Source organism: Bombus pyrosoma, linkage group LG4, assembly GCF_014825855.1.
Source record: "Bombus pyrosoma isolate SC7728 linkage group LG4, ASM1482585v1, whole genome shotgun sequence".
In the NCBI taxonomy this organism is placed as follows: domain Eukaryota; kingdom Metazoa; phylum Arthropoda; class Insecta; order Hymenoptera; family Apidae; genus Bombus; species Bombus pyrosoma.
This window is the reverse complement of record NC_057773.1, coordinates 8320942-8340732: the sequence shown is the minus strand read 5'-3', so window position 1 is coordinate 8340732 and position 19791 is coordinate 8320942. Positions and strand designations below refer to the sequence as shown.

General features: G+C 33.3%; 1 protein-coding gene across 13 annotated transcripts in view; it reads right to left on the bottom strand.

Moving 5' to 3' along the window:
• The window catches only part of LOC122566701, a 123479-nt gene that overhangs the window by 23721 nt on the left and 79967 nt on the right, over positions 1 to 19791 (bottom strand). The window contains exon 2 of one of the 13 annotated variants that reach the window (XM_043724337.1): positions 6066 to 6178. The exons of 11 other annotated variants lie outside the window; for them this stretch is intronic. The gene's annotated coding sequence lies outside the window, so the exon portion shown is untranslated. Of the gene's footprint in view, positions 1 to 6065; positions 6179 to 13858; positions 13877 to 19791 lie in introns of those variants that run through there. One more of the 13 variants, XM_043724338.1, reaches the window with a different exon arrangement.

Below are 19791 nucleotides of genomic sequence, written 5' to 3'. Positions count from 1 at the left end.
AGTGGACTCAAATAAATGATGCGACATTCTAAACGAACAACGCACGTGAAGACATACTATCATCGTTGCGCTCTCTTAGGGAGAAATATGGACAATAAATGGTCAGCGATTTTGCATTCGATCCACGTCTCAACAAAGAGGAAGAGCACCGTCGAGAAATCTCGGAAGTCATGATTTATACCGGTTATATTTTTACGTTGCATTCCCGTTCCTCTATACCGTAACTCTTCCACAACCCATGAAAGAAACATTAGAAAATCGTTCTACTGTTCGGTACAGAAGCTATTCCACACTGTGAAATTCCTCTAATTTTTATGGCGACAAAAAACATGCAACGATTGCCCGCATCCGGGGTGAAACGTATATATGCAGAGTTTCTTCAAACTTGATGTTTTATTCACTAGGAATAAAACTGTCAGATTAATTTTCGATGACTTTCTAAATAACGAATGGTAGATTGATTTTCTGAAGTTAATCCAATGCGTTAATTTATTGGTAACAGTATGAAACGATTTCAATATCTTATCCAATTTTGCATTCTGCTGCCATATCAATATCTTTATAAGATTAAATCATTTGCCTTTATATTTTAATTGAATATTATATTTAACTTTTATATTTTCATTGAATTTTTAGTAACTTTTAGTAAATTTTTAACATTTAGCAATTTACAATAAAATTTGCATAATCGTATTATATTTTATTATTCATACCAAATGAGATAAGAAATGCATCCAAAATGTATTTTAAGTTCCATAAAAATTGTTTTCGAATTTGTATATTTATTAATAAACTGAATATATGCTGCTCACGTATATCTGAAAGATAAATAACAGATAATTCTGTTGTAGAAACAAATTTTACGAGTTACGAATTAAATCACCAACGTCATCAGTACTTGTAATTTATAAAACTATTGTAAACGCTACTTGTTAAAACAATAGAATTCTACAAGTTGCAATCCTACATTTTTGGAAATTCATCGCTATTATTAGATAGTAACTTATCGTACAAGAGAGCGGAGGAAATCATTAATTTTGCAGTTTCCTGAATTTTGTGAGAAAATTTGTGAGCAAGTGGCCAACGAGATATCAGCGGTTGCACAACGTCAGACTTTTCCCAGTGCGGGCAACTGATTGCAGCATTTAATAGCCTTTAGTGTATGTTGTAATTTTCCTGGAAGCATAATGCGTCCCAGTTGAGGAAACGAATCCCACCTTTACTCGTCAAAGATGATTCATTCCAGGCCCGACAGACAGTGCCGCTTCCTTTTGCCGTTATTAAACTTGTCAATAAACCCAACGGCTCTATCTGTCTTGCCAACTTAGAGTTATGCCTCGAGGAACTAATGTCGCTTTGCAAATTGCACGAATATAACAATTTTCAATTTATACATTTTTTATTTGCCTTACGTTGTCTAAAATTTAGAAATCTACTCGATGTTAATGGAATAAGGTATCCGTATTGTTAATGATCAATTATTAAATTATACCGTTTACAGTTAATGCAGGTATCTTCGTGTTGGTCGTTTCTTATATTATCGATCTTTTTCTACTACATTTTTTATACCGTACATTCCTATATTTTTAGAATGAAATTTAAGAATTAAAAGTGACGTGTTATTTATGTGTCTATTAGGATGCTTCTCTTACACATGGTAATTGTTTTATGAACATCGTAAATATTTAAAGATACTGATAACGATCATTATTTCTTGATCGTCAATTAGCCAAATTTTTATTTACGATAAATATTTCAAAATAATATATAGCTTCAATTTGAGTACTTTATATTGGAATTTACATTTTGTTTTACGCGTTAAAATGATTTTCGTCTGCTTAGGATTCAACGTTGATGCATTCCTAAGACGAGCGAATAGTTATATACTTGATCTAGTCGTAATTATAAGTAAACAACTAAGTAATTATAACTTAATTGGTTAGGTGAAGTAGTCCCTAGTGTTTTTAGAATAAGCGTTCTTTCTTTATAGTCAGAAAAATTATTATATTATGAAAACTGTTCCTATCTACCTAATTCCAACAATCGTACGTAACATCGAAAATAATGGCAAAATTAATGGAATGGGATGTAAAAAATGAAATAAAATAATCACTCTGCGTATTCACAGCTCCACGCGTAAACATATATCTATGATAGAGCATTAACACATTGAACTGTAGGTACAAATGGAACCGTAACTATTTCATGAAACGAAATGTATTTTACCTGCAACAATATTAAAGAATTTATTAAAAATACTGTCATATTATTTTTCTATATTTAATTTATGACAAATAAATAACTCATGTATTTCGTTAGATAATATTTAATACTGTTTATTAATCATTTTGCACTTCAAATTTTTGTTTCAAATTCAGTATTGCTAAATTCAAATATATAAGAATAATAAAGATCAAAATAATCGAAATCGACTAAGATTATATTGAAGAAGTTTAAACGAAACAGCTTCTTAATTTAGATGCAAAATAACAATGGTACTGTAGAAAGGAATTAAGCATATAAAAATTATATATCCTATAATATATTATTATATAATGTTATTATATATAACGTTATAATATATTGTTATTATATATTATATAATTATTATAAGTAACAAATTTTTGAAAAACCTACATCAAACTTCGTCTTCTCCAGCGATCAATTCTTTCACCGTGTCGACTTCTGTTGCATTTCACACTTAAATCACATTGATAAACTTAAATCGTAGCACAAATATTAAACATTAAATGGAAAGCACAGTTCGTTCTTCGAAAAAAAAAAAGAAGAAGAAAGAAAATGCTACAGATACTTTGGTGATAGTAACGCACATATAGTAGTATTCAGACATGTGCGTTTACCTTCTTACTCAGAACAAGACTGTTCGGTAAAGACGTTAGCGGAATATACGAATATTGCACTTGGAAAGATAGTTCTGTCATTGGTTGTTGGGCGGTTCTAAAATCTAAAATGGATGGGATCCGGGTAGTGACAGAAAGTGAGATTAGAAAATTCTATATAGTAACGCAGGAATAAAATTGCCAATAAGGTAATCTATGAATTAAGAATTTTCCAGCACTAAGTGTTTAGGGATTTTCCAAACAATAGTTTTATGAAGGTTACACGTGGCTACGTTACAGTTCCTGTTAATCTTTCTTAGACACTAGTCTCGGGCTGAAGTTCGAAAGTTTCTCACAAGGAACATTCCGGGCTAATGAATAGTCCAAAAATAAATTCAAATCTCCTTCAAACGATTTTGATTTCTCTATATAAAGCTCAATTTTTTTCTACTGTATATCATTCAATGCTCTTAATCTTAAAATCAATTAAAAGCTGATTTTCAAACAATAATATTTCAAATAATTTCTGATCATATCAATATCGTCAATTACATAAAGAATGCAGACATTTCTTCACAATTGTTTCTATATACAATTTCAGACACATATTATTCTAAGGTGAATAAAATTAAAATAATTCTAAAAGCAAACGTTGTTATATTGTAAAGTAATCCCATATTGTTTACGACTCAAGCGCAATACTGATAATTCCGATTATATTTGAAAACAATGTACTTGATCTGGACATGGAATAAAATTAATTCCTCTATGTTATATTTCAGATATAAACAATGAAGTAGCTTAGAGGCGTGGGTATGTGTGTATAATAAAAATTATCTTTTACCTTTATTACATATGAAATTTACACAGGTTTGAATATTACACGCGCTTTAATTATATATTTTATAACGTACAGAAATGCAAAATTTAACAAAAATCGCACCATTTCTTAAACCTTTCTCGTTAAGCGATTTTTGTCTTGAAAACGGCGATCAGGAACGAATAAAACGATGTGGAGTTAGGTCATAATGTGGCGAATGCTTTAAACTTTAAACTTTAAAGGAACAAAGTGACCTCTTCCTCGACGAGTCACGCGGCAAAGAAGGCCATTACTGATCGAGATATCCGACCGATTCGCCGGAATTTACGAGCAACCCACAGACAACGCGATCTTCCCGAATAATCTTTGGATAAACTCGCCATTATCGTTTTCACCAGCGACGATTTGCTCTATCGTCCAGCCTCAGGTGCGAGGAATCTATTGTTCCACTTAAGGACGGTTTATTTTCAGCACGTGCGCTCAGAGGGTGTATTAACGAGCAACGCCTTTTCAGGCGTCATGGATTTTAATGAAATAATAAAGAGCCCAAGAGCAGGTTCTCTATGTCGTACAATTGTACATAGGGTATTGAATATCAGAAATAGCGCTAACAACATTCGCCTTTGAATCTTATATTTGGACAGAAAGCAGTTTTTTAGCAGTTTTAGTTGCGGATTTGATACTAGCAGCCTTGATTTGTTCAAAGAAGTTGTTCGATAGATGAAATTATTAGGTTAAAGTGGTTGGTCAATTCTTTCGTTTGTTTTTCATAGGAAAATGAATTTCTGAATGTTTCTTTCAAACGACCTAACGATTGGAAATATGTTCACAAATATTAGTATGATATAAATAATGAAATAGGCTTATCAATATGCATTTATTGTATCGAAACAAGGAAAAATTGTTATGTAAATACAATATGATTACGAACGAGATACTAATATGTATTAATTATTAATTAAAAGAAGCATATACATATATAACAATGTAAATACTTTAAACTACTTCGCGGATGTCGTCGTGGAGGATAAATTGCAAAAACCCATAAAACGTGTTGAACAAATTTAAAACTTCATCTGTTTAAAAAGAAACTATTTTAGTCTTCTAAAAAGAAATTTCTTCATACAGAAAAATTGTTTCACTTTTCAAACACTTTAAAATTATCCGTAACAATATTTCAACTTATTCTAAGACAAAAAAATACCCTTTTCAAATCATGTCATCTTTCTTAACACACACTTACAAAAATGTCATGCCCAAACATTAACAAAACTTTAAGCAGCCATTTAACAAAACGAAGACGATGTCACACAAAACACTTATTCATAAAAAATAAACTTTAGTTTCCAGCGTTCCCGTCTTAAGAATCGTGATGATTGTATGACGATCATCACGAACGTCTAGCTAAGAAAATCAGAACGAAATTTAACACCTTGGAGCAACGAAGTTTGCCGTATTGCTCATCTAACAAGCAATGCTTATCGTTAGATACAACATCCAACAACAAGGTTTCAAATTTCAAGAACGAAGGAGCTTTACAGCCGTTCCGCATGAACGTTTATACCAGTATATTCACGGCACACTTTCTCTCAGCTTTTTACCGGCGAGCCAGCTTCTTTCCGGTTGCAGGCCAACTTATACCGCGCCCAGAGCAAACATCTTAATACCATTAAATGCAGCTCTTAAGAAGGCAACACGAAAAGAGATGAAACACGCGATCGTGGCCGAGAAAGAAAGCGACTTTATCGCGAAAGAGAACCCGTGGATCATGTGGTGTGATTCACGAGCCGCCGATGCTTATCACGTGGCTTTTCTTTTCACCCTAGGAAATAAGTCCCTGGACAAGGCAAAGCGATTCTCCCCTAGCCTCGAAGCACGGTAATCATCCGCATAATAATGCCCTAAGCCGGGCGCGGCTTGCGCGCTCCTCTGTGTCACTCGTATAAGGAGCGAACCGGTGCCTACGCGGTCGTTCCGCCGCCTTTTCTGCTCGATCCTTTGTGCCTATTTCCCGTATGGCTTGCGAGCAACGAGGAAAGGAAAGAGAAGAAGATCCTGTCCGCCTCCACGTGCTGCAAACTCTTCGTTTACTAAGCGAGGTATATACGATATACAGTGACAAGCATGTAAATAGGGAAAGTTCAAAAGCAATTGAATTGAATTTGTACTTATTACCTACCTGAGATAAAAATTGTGAAGCTAGTTTATGTTGTAGAGCTTGAGAATGCGAAAAGAATATTTCTAAGCATATATTATACACGAGTACAGAACGTATATTTTTAACCATACATATATTATAAACAAAACAATAGAGACAAAACTTCTCGTAATATAGTTAGCTAAACTTTTACGAGTAAACATTCTTCTATTTACATACATAAATTTGTACATTGAAATTTACTTACATCTTAAGCAGCTATCTTTTTCTCTTCAATTAAGAAACTAAGATACTCTTCGTGCCACTAGACAACTTCTACGCAGTCACTCGTAATTTTCACGAAGGAATTAATTTTAAATGCTAAAAAAAAAAAAAAAGAGGAATTAACAAAATCGCAACAAAAATCGCAATAAAAATTAATCTTCCTTCTATCGGAGCGCTCTGAAATATTTAATATCACGATATCATCTAATTTATTTACACTTCTCTCGAAAGGATTAATTATAAATGCTACAAATAACAAGGAGTTTATCCATTCAAGGAATTTGTAATTTCTTCTACCACTACCTAATTCCTCGTAGAAAAACTAATGCGGGTTCCAAAACAACGAAAACCTCCAGCAGTCGTGCCAAATCCCTAGAGAGCGTTTCATGTTCATACCAAGAATGGCCGCAATACCCGCTGCTTTCTTTACTAGCGGTATCCCTCAGACCACCTACTATGGACTCGTAGGCAGCCACATTGATTAAAGCAACATTACACTTAGTTACAGGTAACTCTAAATGTCTTTGGCCGATGGAACGCCTTAGGGGCCAAACTGTGAAGCCGTAGGAACGTTGATAAGAGAGAAGACGCCAATCGAGCGAAGAGCGGCTTGCCCCGAGCAAACGATACGCCGATTCGCACCCGGACAAGGCTACACAGTCCGATCTGTGCCCGCGGCAAAGCGCCCGCTTGCAGAAGAGAGGTGGTGGCCTCCCGTCTCAAGGACACTGGTTAATGCATCAAGGTTTGCGTCTGTATATACTAACGTATATACGAATATGTAGTAGTGATGGGCTTAAGTACGTTGTAAGTAGGTTCGAACATTGGCTGACCCGATCCCAAATCCTTTATAAGTATTTTGATAAAAAAGAAAAAAAAAAGAAAAGAAGCAGTACTTTCAAGTAAATTCGAACGTGAACACGACAGATTCGTGTTTTGTATAAGTACTTTGGGAAATTAAAAGAGTAGCTGCAAGTAGAATCGAACACTGATGGAATAGGCTCGAACTTTATGAGTCTCCCCTCTTACTATCACTTTTCTTGATCGTTATTGCAATCCACTATTGTAATTTTCATCCATGATCTACATAATTTTATGTTAATTATGTTATTCGTAAGTTCGTCACGCGAGTCTTCTTCTTACTTGAAGAAATATCTACTCGTTTTAATATCAAAGTAGTTATAACTAGATCTTCAAAACTTGCAAGTACTCATTCCATGCTTCGAACACATCTCGTGAAGATCGAATACTTTGCCAGGACAATGAACGAACCGTTTACGTTATGAGTAATATTCGAACCTTACGAAGAGAACCTTGGATATTGAATATGACTTGGATTTATAAGTACATATTAAACTTGATTCCATCGCTAATGTGTAACTGTTGTCACGGTGATGCGGTGGCAGACATGCAAACACGCACGATCAGCGGCACGTCTCGTTCCGGCAAGTTCCCTTTCGAGTCGAACGGTAGCCGTTTCTCAACCCATTATGATATCGACAAAGAAAAAAAGACGTTTACTCGAGATCGACCCCGGCGAGGTTTTCACGGTGAATCACAGGTCGCTTTTGTACCCGCGTCAATGAAATTTCATTAACCGTCATTTATTTCGTTTACGTATTACGACTTTTCTTCTACGGTAGTACACACCATTTATGGGAACTTCGTTTATTGGAACGTAGGTAATGCCGGATTATCTAAACTTTTACCGATTCAATCCACTTATCTGGATCTGAGTTCCTATTACGCGATCAAAAAGTAATAGCTAGTTGGGAGAATTGGCGGTCTTTTATGAATTCCATTTATGTAAACTGTTCTGAGTTTTACTGTATACCCATTTAAACGGAATAAGCGTTTGGTGCTCTTCGTTCTTTACGATAGAATGTAGAATGGTATTCCAATTTGGTGTTTCTTTCTCTTCTTTTCTTTCTTTGCACGGTTGAAAGGATTATCAAAGTTGTTAAGCAGTCTTCTGCGTTTGATTCTAATAATTGCGAACAACTTTTCTTTGAAATAAAGAACGTTTGCTGTACATTGTGTTGCTGTTTCCTCTCTTCTTAGCCGTGAAAGGATTATTAAAGTTGCTAAGTGTCTTTTCTATGTAATCCTGATAATCCCGAACGTTTGTAGTAGAAATTTTCATGTTACGAAACTAGTTCATCTATGTAGTGTGTCGAAACTTTCCCAAACCAAAACATCTCAGGAAGAAGTGGCATTAACATCTTCAATTTTCATTGCTTTCTAAACAACAAATTTATAATTAAGATACTAACGTTTACATTTCTAATTCCTTAGATCGAACATCGTGGGTTTCATTTGCAATTCTATCTTCTGAAAACTATCCCCTCGACTATGCTAAACTATGCAAAGGAAACGTTGTACAACTTTTTTAACAACAAAATTCATTATTATCTCATAGATTTAAATGGAAAACATTCGTCATTTCAAATTAAAATCAGCAGTTGTTGCGTAACTATTATAAATAGAATATCGCTAATTTGCGAAAGAAGATCCTCTTAGTCGATTTTATAATGAATTAACGTAAGCTGAATTTATCGGCTGAAATGATTAAATATGGTTAGTATTCCGATAATCGCACGGGAATGATCCTACGCGCGAGTCTACACGTACCACTTCAAGTTCATGGCTCTTTGAAGAAATTATCAGCCAGACCATCTACAGTTAACAATATGTGGGTGCCAGCATGATGAAGCAAGAGAAAGGCCATGTTAAAGTTCACGCAAGGATCACCTTGATGAACTTGTTACCAAGTAACCAAAGAGCCATAAAGTATGTTTCTTACACAACATGATGGGCCAAATACGGCTGGCCATTTTAACCATTTTCACGTACCATGTATGCTACTTTGTTGTTCTTTTTACACAATCTTTTTTATACCTCCACACTTCATTTTGACGCGTACAAATACTTGTTGCAAGTAACACTCGTGTTAAACGTTACATGGTGCTTATCCTCTTTTTCAATTCGTGCGTGTTGTGCTGTCACGGATGATTCATCTTATCGATAAATCGTACATAATATGTCGTTATGTTTTGGTTTACTTAAATTTTATTGTGTTATCCATGCTGTCGACTCGTTTTTACAACAAATATTGTTATTTATATAAATTATGTATGCTTAAGAATTTATGACTTATCAAAAGATATTTCGCATATTTAGAAACACGTAACAATTTTGTTACGACGAATCGCTTCTAAAACGTAAAATGAATCATTAATTAAAGAAAGTATACTTTCCGAAAAATTATGACTCTCCTTTATTGAAGATAGGAGACAAGTCACATAGAACTAATATTTGTTCATTCAACAAGATGTTACTAATGATCATTACGGAATTATCACAATTTTACTCTTAAAGACTTCGACCAAGATTATAATATTGACGTTTCTATATATCTATATCTTATTAGGTAGTCTTTTTATCCTGAAACACAATGTAACCAACATAGCGATAAGCAACTGTAGATAATTTGGAATTTGCAATACGTGCATCAGCAATTGCTTATGACTCAATCTAACATGTGTACATATACTCATGTATCATAAATAAATGATTAATATCTGTCAGCAATCATACTATTAAGGGGTTAAAATGAAACAAAAAGTACAGTACGCACGAGGATCAAGACGAAGAATGATGGGTTTCCGATACACGAAATGATCATTGATGAGGAAACGGTTTCTACGTACGACATGCGAAAATTTCACCAAACTTTCTCACGCGATTTATTCCCACGTATTTATCATAATCACATAAATCGTGACCCTCGGAAGAATAATTTCTAAGTTCGATTGAAAAGGTGTCAATTTTTTGTATATCAGAGAAGAAAGATTTAAGAAACGGGTAATTATCTACGGCAGAAAGCTCGCGAATGGCAATAATTGGGCGTGCATAAATTAACATACAACACATGCCGAGTGAGTATTAATAGCTTTCGCTATTTAGATGTGAATAAGATTGACGCTCTTCATCCACATTGTTGATTTATACACTGTTAATTTATGTAAACTACTATTGTTTCTTTTTCCTAGCTCTCATATTCGAAGCAATCTTAATGGATTACTACTTTCATTGAACTTATACCGATCTTTCCAACGAAATATCGCAGATAAATGAAATAAACGAAACGAAATGAAAAATGTATTTTCTACTTTCTACGAATTCTCCTATGATTTAATGCTGTTCCTGTGGGTGTAATCTCACATTTTGTAGAAATTAAAGTTACTATCATTGTACGTTGTTTTGTTGCTATTCATACACCATGTTTATGTATGTAAGGTATTTGTAACGATTCTATTTTTATAACTCGCACCTTTCTTTATGAAACTTACATTAATGTTCGTTTCATTACACTTATCATGTAGGGCGTTCTATTTTTCTTAACAATGCATAATAAAATCTCATGTCATGTTTCGTTAGTAAAAAGATATTGTAATAGTATATCGCGTAATAATACTTTATCTGTAATAATGCAATTATATTTGCTTTATAATATAAATAAAACCAAATACGTTCCGTCGTGAAATTTCATAATAATTCACTACCACTCCACGAGTTATTATCCTGTTTCTTTATTCCCGCTTCGCACTATTCGTACCTACTATTCAACAAACAGGATCACTTTCTTCGAAGGTAGAACTGCCTCCTTCCTAAAAGGAAAGGAAAACCGCCTTCGGCGTTTAATTACACCGGCACATTAATCACACCCACGTTGCGTAAGGTCGACACGTGAAATCTATGTCGATACGTTGCGATTCTCTATTTTCCAATTATGCACCGATGCCGGAATAATAAGCGTAAGCAGATCGAGACAAATGCCGCCCATTAAGTTATTTCACCTCGAAGCTCTTGACCTTCGACATTCAATGGAATGCTCTTGCCCGAGGAGGACGATGATCCTGAAACGCGCAGACCTTGACCCGAGCTATCCGACTTCGCGCGCCGTTTCATCAGGTTTCTGATAAACGGCTGGTACTCCATTTTCCAAGATTGTCAGATTACATAGTTCCTTTATTTTCACTATCCACACTAAAGGATCAAGTAAGGTGCGACAGGAGAATAATCGAAGGAATACTGGTCGGTAGTAGGCCGCGGATTGTTATACATTTAGACGAAATTCGAAAATATAAAAATATACAAAATGCATACAATATATACAAAAATGTATCAAATATTCGAAAAGAATATTTGTTATAGTCTTTAATAGGTAAAAGACAAATCTTTGTTGAAGTTCTGTTTTTTAATTATGGCCACAGAAATATAAATTTGTGACGACAATTGTCATTTAAGAATCAGATAGACGACGAATTATTAAACTCATAGTTAAACATAAAATTCTCTAAGTTCAGTAGTAATTCGTGCCTATACGAACTTTTAGAATAAATAGCTCAAATATGCTAAATTACGATTGAATCTTAATATTAATTAAAAATTCCACGATTTAAATAAAAAGCTTTAAAAAATATAGATAGGAACTGTATATTGTTGTATTTACAACAGAATTATGAATTTAATACATTATTATTCATTTAATGTACTACCTATCTACTTCCTAATAGTACTATTTCATTAAACCTATAATTAAATTTGAAATGCTTAATTATCGAAATAGCTTATCCGTTTTTCATAATTACGATGCGAATGTTAATGCGTTTGTGAGAACTTTAAATGTGTAAAAACACACAGTATGTTAATACTAACTAAAAAATAGGATATTTATTATAATATTTAACGAATGAAATTGATCATTGCTCAAGTTCCATTTCATTACTTATGTTCGTAAAAAATCACCCGCACATCCCCATTCTATAATTGGTATCAAAAGGATACATTAAAGTTATATATGAGTGTTAATAATTTTAGTTATTTTATGTTGAGGAAAATCAAATCGAACGAATCAACTAGAAAGTCTGCAAGTAGCATTATTTATTGCTTGCAGACACGTCGAATTTATGACGTTGCGTAGAAAGCTGAAAATATTAGACACTGGGTTGATCGACTGCTTGATTTTGCATATTGATAATAAGATAAACTCAAATTGGTTATTCAATATCGCTATGAGGAATCGTCGCATCGATCATCGCAACCTTCCTATTGTAGTTTAAATATTTATTGTAAATAATTGAGATACATTACGAGATACGTGTATGTTATAAAGTATTTGCTTTTATCCATAGAATGATATAGAATAATTCGAGAAAGAATTTATACATTACGAGGCGTATAATTTCGTCAAAAAGATACGTAATTGTTCTATACAAACGCAGCTGCGCGGTTCTGTAAAATAAGATAACGAAGTTTGTTAAGAAATTACGGCAAAATGCAAAATAAAAAAACAGCCTGTATAATGTGTAATTTTTATTTGGAGAAATCTTTCGTGAAATATATGAAAATCTAACCTGAAATATCTGTATTTTCATTCTTTTAGTGTGAGTATATGAAATTTAAGAGAAACTTTCCTTCGTAATTGGAAAAATTCAGAAAATAAACTTAATATTGATATGAAATATTCCTACAATTAAGTAAAGTGAAACTGCCATTATATGAAATTTATCGGTTTTGTGAAAGTGCTCTTTTTGAAATTGCTTTATTTTGAATTTTAACTAGTTCTCTAGTGACAAGTTTCGATCTAGAAACGATGTCGGTTTCTATAACAGAGAACGTATAAGCGATTATTAATACAATCACATTTTTCATTTCATGCGAAATTACTAAACTGTCTGCTTTAACTTCGGACATTAATAATATACGCGAAGATCATTGACTGATGAATTTGTATCGCCAGAAACTTCAATCTTAATATAGCAATTTATTTACTTCCTATTTTCTCCTAATTGCAATCTTCTTTTTAATATGTACGCAGATATAATCCATGTCGAAACAATTTATAAAGCGTAACGGAAATATTTCTTTAAAAAGAAAAAGAAAAGAGGAGAAAGAAGTTGTACTTTCCTGTGAAAACAGAAGCATAAAAATATCTCTCATTAGTCTTTGCTCGACAGGCTATTTGTGCAATATACCAAACAATAGTGGTATGTCGTGCAAGAGAATTTGGTGACCGAAGTCTTGGATCAGTTCCAGGTACGTTTTGTTACGACAAAGCAGAACGAAACGAAGTAAGAAGTGTTAGATAGAAAATTAAATGAAAGCTTCAATTGAAGTATACTTTCAAACGTATTTGTACCGTTGCAATTCCTTTTCATTTCTTCAAAAGATATCCAATTTAGATTTATAACAATATTGTTACAAACGAAACAAAGTAAAATATTAAAAAAAATTATTTACTACATATAAATGTATCAAATGCCTATGAGATAAAAATTATTTAACTCTAATGATAGGCAATTAAGATCAATTAAGATATTCATTCAAAATGATATTAAATAAGCTTTTTTATTGCATAAAATGAAACGAGATTTCTAATTTTTATTTGAAAAACAACCTACTTCTATAGCCTACACTTTACATTCACGTTGCACTTATAGCTACAATAAACAGTAGCAAGACCATACCATAAAATTCATTAACGCAAGAGTATACAAGAATTAAATTTTTTGCCTCGCATAGTACCTGCTAATGATGTATCAATCATCTAATCACCATTAGTGAAACGTTAATTAACCAATCACGACTTATGCCGCGGAAAGATTGTGAAAATATCTACACACATTATCTCGATAAAAGCGATAAATACGAATCTAAATATCGATATCTCTGCAAAGATTCAAGAACAAGAAACGCGTATAGTGTACTTACTTGAAATCTTTTGAAGGCGTCGAAAGTTTATGATAGCGGTAAATGCTGACGCTGCAAGAAATAGAACTACGGATAATTTTATGTTCGAACCGATGTTCTATTATGTTTCTACACGGTTCACTGATCAAACACGAGGGTTGTCAAAAAGTAATCAGAAAGAACTAAATTTTTAAATGACCGCTGAGAACTAGAGCAAAACAGATCGGATCTGCTTCTCCGACTTTCGATCTCGGTTTTGCTTCTGCATTCGAGCATAAGTAATTCGTGTCATGTAAAATAAACAAATAAATAGTTACTTGAAATTGGAACAAACATATCGTGGATATGACTTTCACCTGACAGTTCGATCGGTGGTTAGATTCTAACGCATAAATTTTAGGTCAATATTACTTTTTACTGTAGCTTTCAGTTTCGGCGCGTACTAATTAGACGACTAGATCAAGCGAATCGCTTGATATCTGCTTCGTAAGAGGAGAGTTTCTGTTCAATACGTAACCACTTCTAAATAGATCATAGCAGAAGGGTCGAATTATTTTTAATGAAGTACGTTCTAATTTTACTAAAAGTACATGGTGTACTGAACTTTGATATTTAACGTGATATTGAAACGCACTTGGATGATTTTCTTTTGGGTGAGTCCAGTAATAAGAATATCGATGTTGATTATAATGATGATCAAGAGACGCGAAGAATGTGGACGAGAAACTTCATTTTATTATACACAATTGCCGAGATTCCTATTATGATTACACGATGGATTTGCACAGATACAAATTCATACTTTTACCAACGTAGAAACAGTACGTAAATAGAGGTACATTTTATCCTTTTAATGTAATAATCGATATTCGACTTTGAACATCTTTTTCTATGTTTCTATATTACATATATTCTGTTCATGTTTGCATATTTAAATTTCTCATGAATATGTAATCATCCATAGTCTACGGTATACACTAATATGCATATACACGTCCAATAATGTTAATTACAATGTAAGTTTCCTAACGAGACAATAACTTTCGAAGATTTTAATAATTCCCTAATGATCCTACTGGATTATTTCGTTTCCCTAGAATTATCCTAGCACTCATAAACTTAAATATAGACCCTCAAACAATCGCAATTACTACGCCAAAACCACAGACTACAACATCAAACTTCTCAAATATCACACTGACTTACCCCTACGAGCGACCCAGTTATTCGAGCGCAGGTTTTTATTGGTTCAGCCTGTGTCTGAGTGCAAGAGGGCCATTGGAATCTCAGTCAAAAATGAAAATCGAAAGCGAGCAAGCCAGTGTTCGCAAAACTAGAGGCTCACTCATTCGGTGACCCGATTGTCCAGTCCCCGAGGGTTTACATAATACGCTCAGACGCGTCCTGTTATGGAATCTATCGATCGCTGCATCGATATAAGGCGATACGAGGACCAGCTGTCATCTCGTCTCTGATCCTGTCCCTGTTCTGGCCATGGACCCGTTATTCAACCATGAACCCGATTCACAACCCTCTTACATGAAATTAATTCGAGCTTCGCCGTTCCTCTTTTAAAAGTCGAGTCATCATCTTTTTGAATTTCATCCGCTCGGATATCTTCTTCGTGTAACAGTCAGGACGCGCGAGAAGCACGATATGATTAAAGCTGCGTCCTGACTCAAGCAGCAGCGAGGAATTTTTTTACTGGTGTTTCAATGTTTCTTCGTGTTTCTTCACGTTTCTGTTGTCTGTAACAAAAGTTACTATTTGTTGTCTTGTTATCTGCCCCTGTTCGAAGCTTAAGCTGGATCCTCGCTAAAGCAACAACAAGGAACTTTCTGTTGATGTTCCATGTTTCTTGAAAATGTTGCTGCTTCTTGTTCAATGTTCCTTCAGCTTTCCTTGTGTTTCTATTGTCAGTAACTGAAGTTAATACTCGTTGTCTCTTTCTATTTGGAGAGACAAGGATCAAAGAAAAATAAACACACAGCAACATATGGTGATAGGAGCAAGCATTCCTTCGGTGTATACTTTCTGCTAGGAACGAATGTTCTTGTTACGATTTCTTCGAAAACTCGAAGAAAAACCAAATGTTTTTCTGATTACAATGGTCCAGTGTGAATAGAACGTTTGTACAAGTTGATACTTGTTGGCTACTATTTGCAACAAGCAGCAACAACACTAGCGTCTAGATCTTTCCATCCTCGTTACTTTATGAACTGAGAAAACTCGACCGAAGCTTTATGAAGTTTATTATTACAGCAGCAGGAAAATAGCGAAATAACCAAACATGCTATAAATTCTCCTGTCTAATGAATAGTTATGTATTAGCTGCTTATCCACACGTGGTCTAGTTAACTTTTTTTAAGAACAAAGATAAAACTGTTACATAAAAACTAAGGCGACAAATAGGCAACAAATAGGTTTTCCGTTGTAGCTTCACTGAAGAAGCTACTTCATGCTCAGAACGAAAGAAAGTCCACGTGATTTTGTAACACGCGTGTCGCCGGCGGCTCTGATAGGAACGCGAGTCTATTCGACGAGTTTAGTTTATTTTCTAGCATAATTAATATTCGCTCGCGTTGCACGTGCAATAAGGGTGAAAGCACGAAAGTGGGCACGTCGACTTTAACGAGCGAGACGGATTAAGCTTTTTATCGAATACAGCCAGAGTCTTCGACTAAAATTATGGTTCGCCGACGAGTCGTTAGCCATGGGTTTTTAAGGTTTCAGAACTCGTTCCGGCAGAGCGTACAGGAAATTCTTGCGTTACGCGTCTTTGATGAACGAAAAATATAACATATCGTACGGTTTTTTACCGGACAATTACGCGAGTAACAACGCGAGCTAATGAAAATTTATATTTTCACTGACTGCGGGTATTCGAAATCTATGCCGGATTCAAATGTCCTTTCATACTATCAGATTGTCTGAAAATTTGTTAAGTCTTTATTACATTTAGACTACGCCGATATTTACATATTTATGGAAAGCATAAATTTACAGAAACGTGTAATTGGATTTATTAGATGTTTAATTTGATTTGATAATATTTTTAAAGCAATTGCATATATTCGTTCAAAACTTGGCTAAATTGCACCAAAACATTAAAATCTTTACAAAACTGAAATTAAACATAGCTGTCAAAAAAGTGTATTGATTCAAATGGTTCTTACTTTTTGAGGTAAATATCTGTGTTTATCTCGAAATAATTATGCATACAATAACCTAATATAATTACAAAAGAAAAGAGGATTTCTCCATTTAGACTCGGTTGGATCTATTCATTTTAAAACAAATTACATTTATCGATGTCGTTTATCAATTAGAAGACTCCTCATTACATTACATTTACGTAAAAAATATATCATAATCAGTAATATGATCTTTGTTAATCTTTAGTATTATCTCTCAACGTACAACTTGTTTTCCGATCTTTTCTTTTTACAGAAACTTCATTGGGTAGACACGAAATAATCTTGAACTACGTTGTTAACGTTTTCATAGGTTTTCCATTTTTCCACTCAGATGGTGCTGAAACGATCTGAATAAATGGTGATCAGATCGTATTAAGTCAAGTGAATATGAAGCATGCTACATAGTTCTTCAATTATATTCGTTAATTTTCCTTTTTCTGCATCACGAAACTTACATTCACTCGATTGTTCTTCTGATGGAATACGATTTCTCTTTTATTGACGAGATATTGCCAATGTCATATTGGCTATTTTTCAAAATAAACTTATAATCATAGCCAAAAAAGAGGTAATAACAGATTATTTACTACAACGTTAAAGAGTCATGTTTATTCAAATTTATAAACAAACAAAAAAAACATTTTACTATTCCGAGGCTTATATGCATTACATCACCACCTATATTTTAAAGTTCTAGAATATGTATTATGAGTCAGGTGCGATATACATATGTAAAAAATGTATTATACAACAGAAAAATTGCATAAAAATGTACTACGTAATAATCACGTTACGCGCATATAATGTAAGTACCATACAGAAATTCTCTGAAAGATTTCGACTTCTCTGACTACTTGTGAACAAAGTTTACTACGCTACTTACACGCTATTACAAAATATAAAATATTATTTCTAGATAATATCTAGCTAATTGTATCCTGAAAACGTCTTATATTGTATCATTTGCTGGAACAGAGAGGCTAATGCATCAGCGAAGTTCATTAAAAAAATTTTGCATTCAAATTATATACACATATACCTATAACTAGGAATACACGTATACCTATAACATTTCCTCAATTATTAGGAATATTGAATAAATTTGTCAGTTTTGTTCAACTAACAGTAATTTAGTATATCTTTAAATGTATATTTGTATTTACATAGGCAGCATATTTGTATTTAAAGTTATATCTGAAGTGATAATTTTGAAAAGACAAGTAAAGATTGTATTCTTTTATAGAAAATGATATCCTTTCGTGGAATGTGTAGAAAGATAAATAACTCTCGTAATACGTTTATGCAAACTATTTAAACTTAATTAAAATTATTTTCATCATCCAAAGTTACGAAAATTTTAATAATTTTATAAACTTGACTAGTTTTGTATCGTAATAATATATCACGCATAAAATCCATATCTGTAGGTCTTGAAATTCTTGCTGTATCACTAAATTCAATGAGAAATTTCTATGAGAAACGAAAAAAAAATCATACAATATATTTTTTAAGATTACTGAAGAAAATTAAATCGCATGTTTACATAAATATAGATATTTTCTTTAGTAGCCTCCAATGTTTATTCATTTTATTAAAAATATTTATATAAAACTTTCATATATTCTTTTATTAATTATCTGCTATCCTTGTACAACTGTTACTTTCTACTGATTTGCAAAGTTAAATCACCTAGTACATCAATAGCTCGTTCGGATAAAATATTCCCAAAGATCCTCTATTGTTCTCTGGTCCAGTGATTTCATTGCTCGATGTAGAGTAGTTCATTTACATTTATACGAAGCGTCTATTTTGTAAACTTTCATAATATATACAGAAACGTTGAAGAGTTTTTAGAAATTTTAGAGTGAACGATTTAGAGAATATGTAGGTACTTATTTCCTTATCGTTTGAATTAATGTTGACCATAGAATATATTCACACACATATAATTCAATATATCTGTTGAAAAATATGAATTGATAATTAACAATTTCACACAGTTGAACGGATAATTTTCTGACGCCAAAAATTTCATGAAATTGATAGAAATTCAGCGATAAAGTAAAAGCGAAAGGTTGATACGTTCAATCATTAACTGTAATGTCTTTTTCTTTACAATTTTGTATTTTTACTACCGAACAGTCGGTTCTGACACATGTGTATTTATTACAATATCATAGAATATTCTAAATGAGTTACTTTCTAGAGGAACTAATTATTGTATTATCTAGACATCTAAATTAATATCTCTTCCACTTGCCTATCGTTTTAATTTTCTATCTTGTCTCTCCAATCCATTTCAACTCGCAAACATTACGAAAAATACACACACACACATACACACACTGTATGTAAATTAAGATAGAACACAGCCTTCACCATGAAATCTAATTAGCAAATATAATTCTTCTCTCCTCCTTTCTTTTCTTCTCTTACGTCATATTTTATTATCCTATTTATTCGTTTTCACAATAAAGAAATATATACGTTACACAAGAGTTTAAGCAATCTGCCTAACGAGACCGATATATTAATTGTTTGGAGCAAACGTTCGAAAACGTTAATCAACATAGCGGCTCGTTGCATAAATCTCGTTTGTAATTAATCAGGAAGCGGATGAAAAATGTTTCATGGAACAACCGGAGAGACAAATGGAAAAAACGAGTCTTCTTACGGAGCTCTGCTGTCCGTGGCCGGTAACAGTGGCTGAATTTCTAAGAAACTGCGGTTCAATTAAACCTAATTATCCTGCTAGTT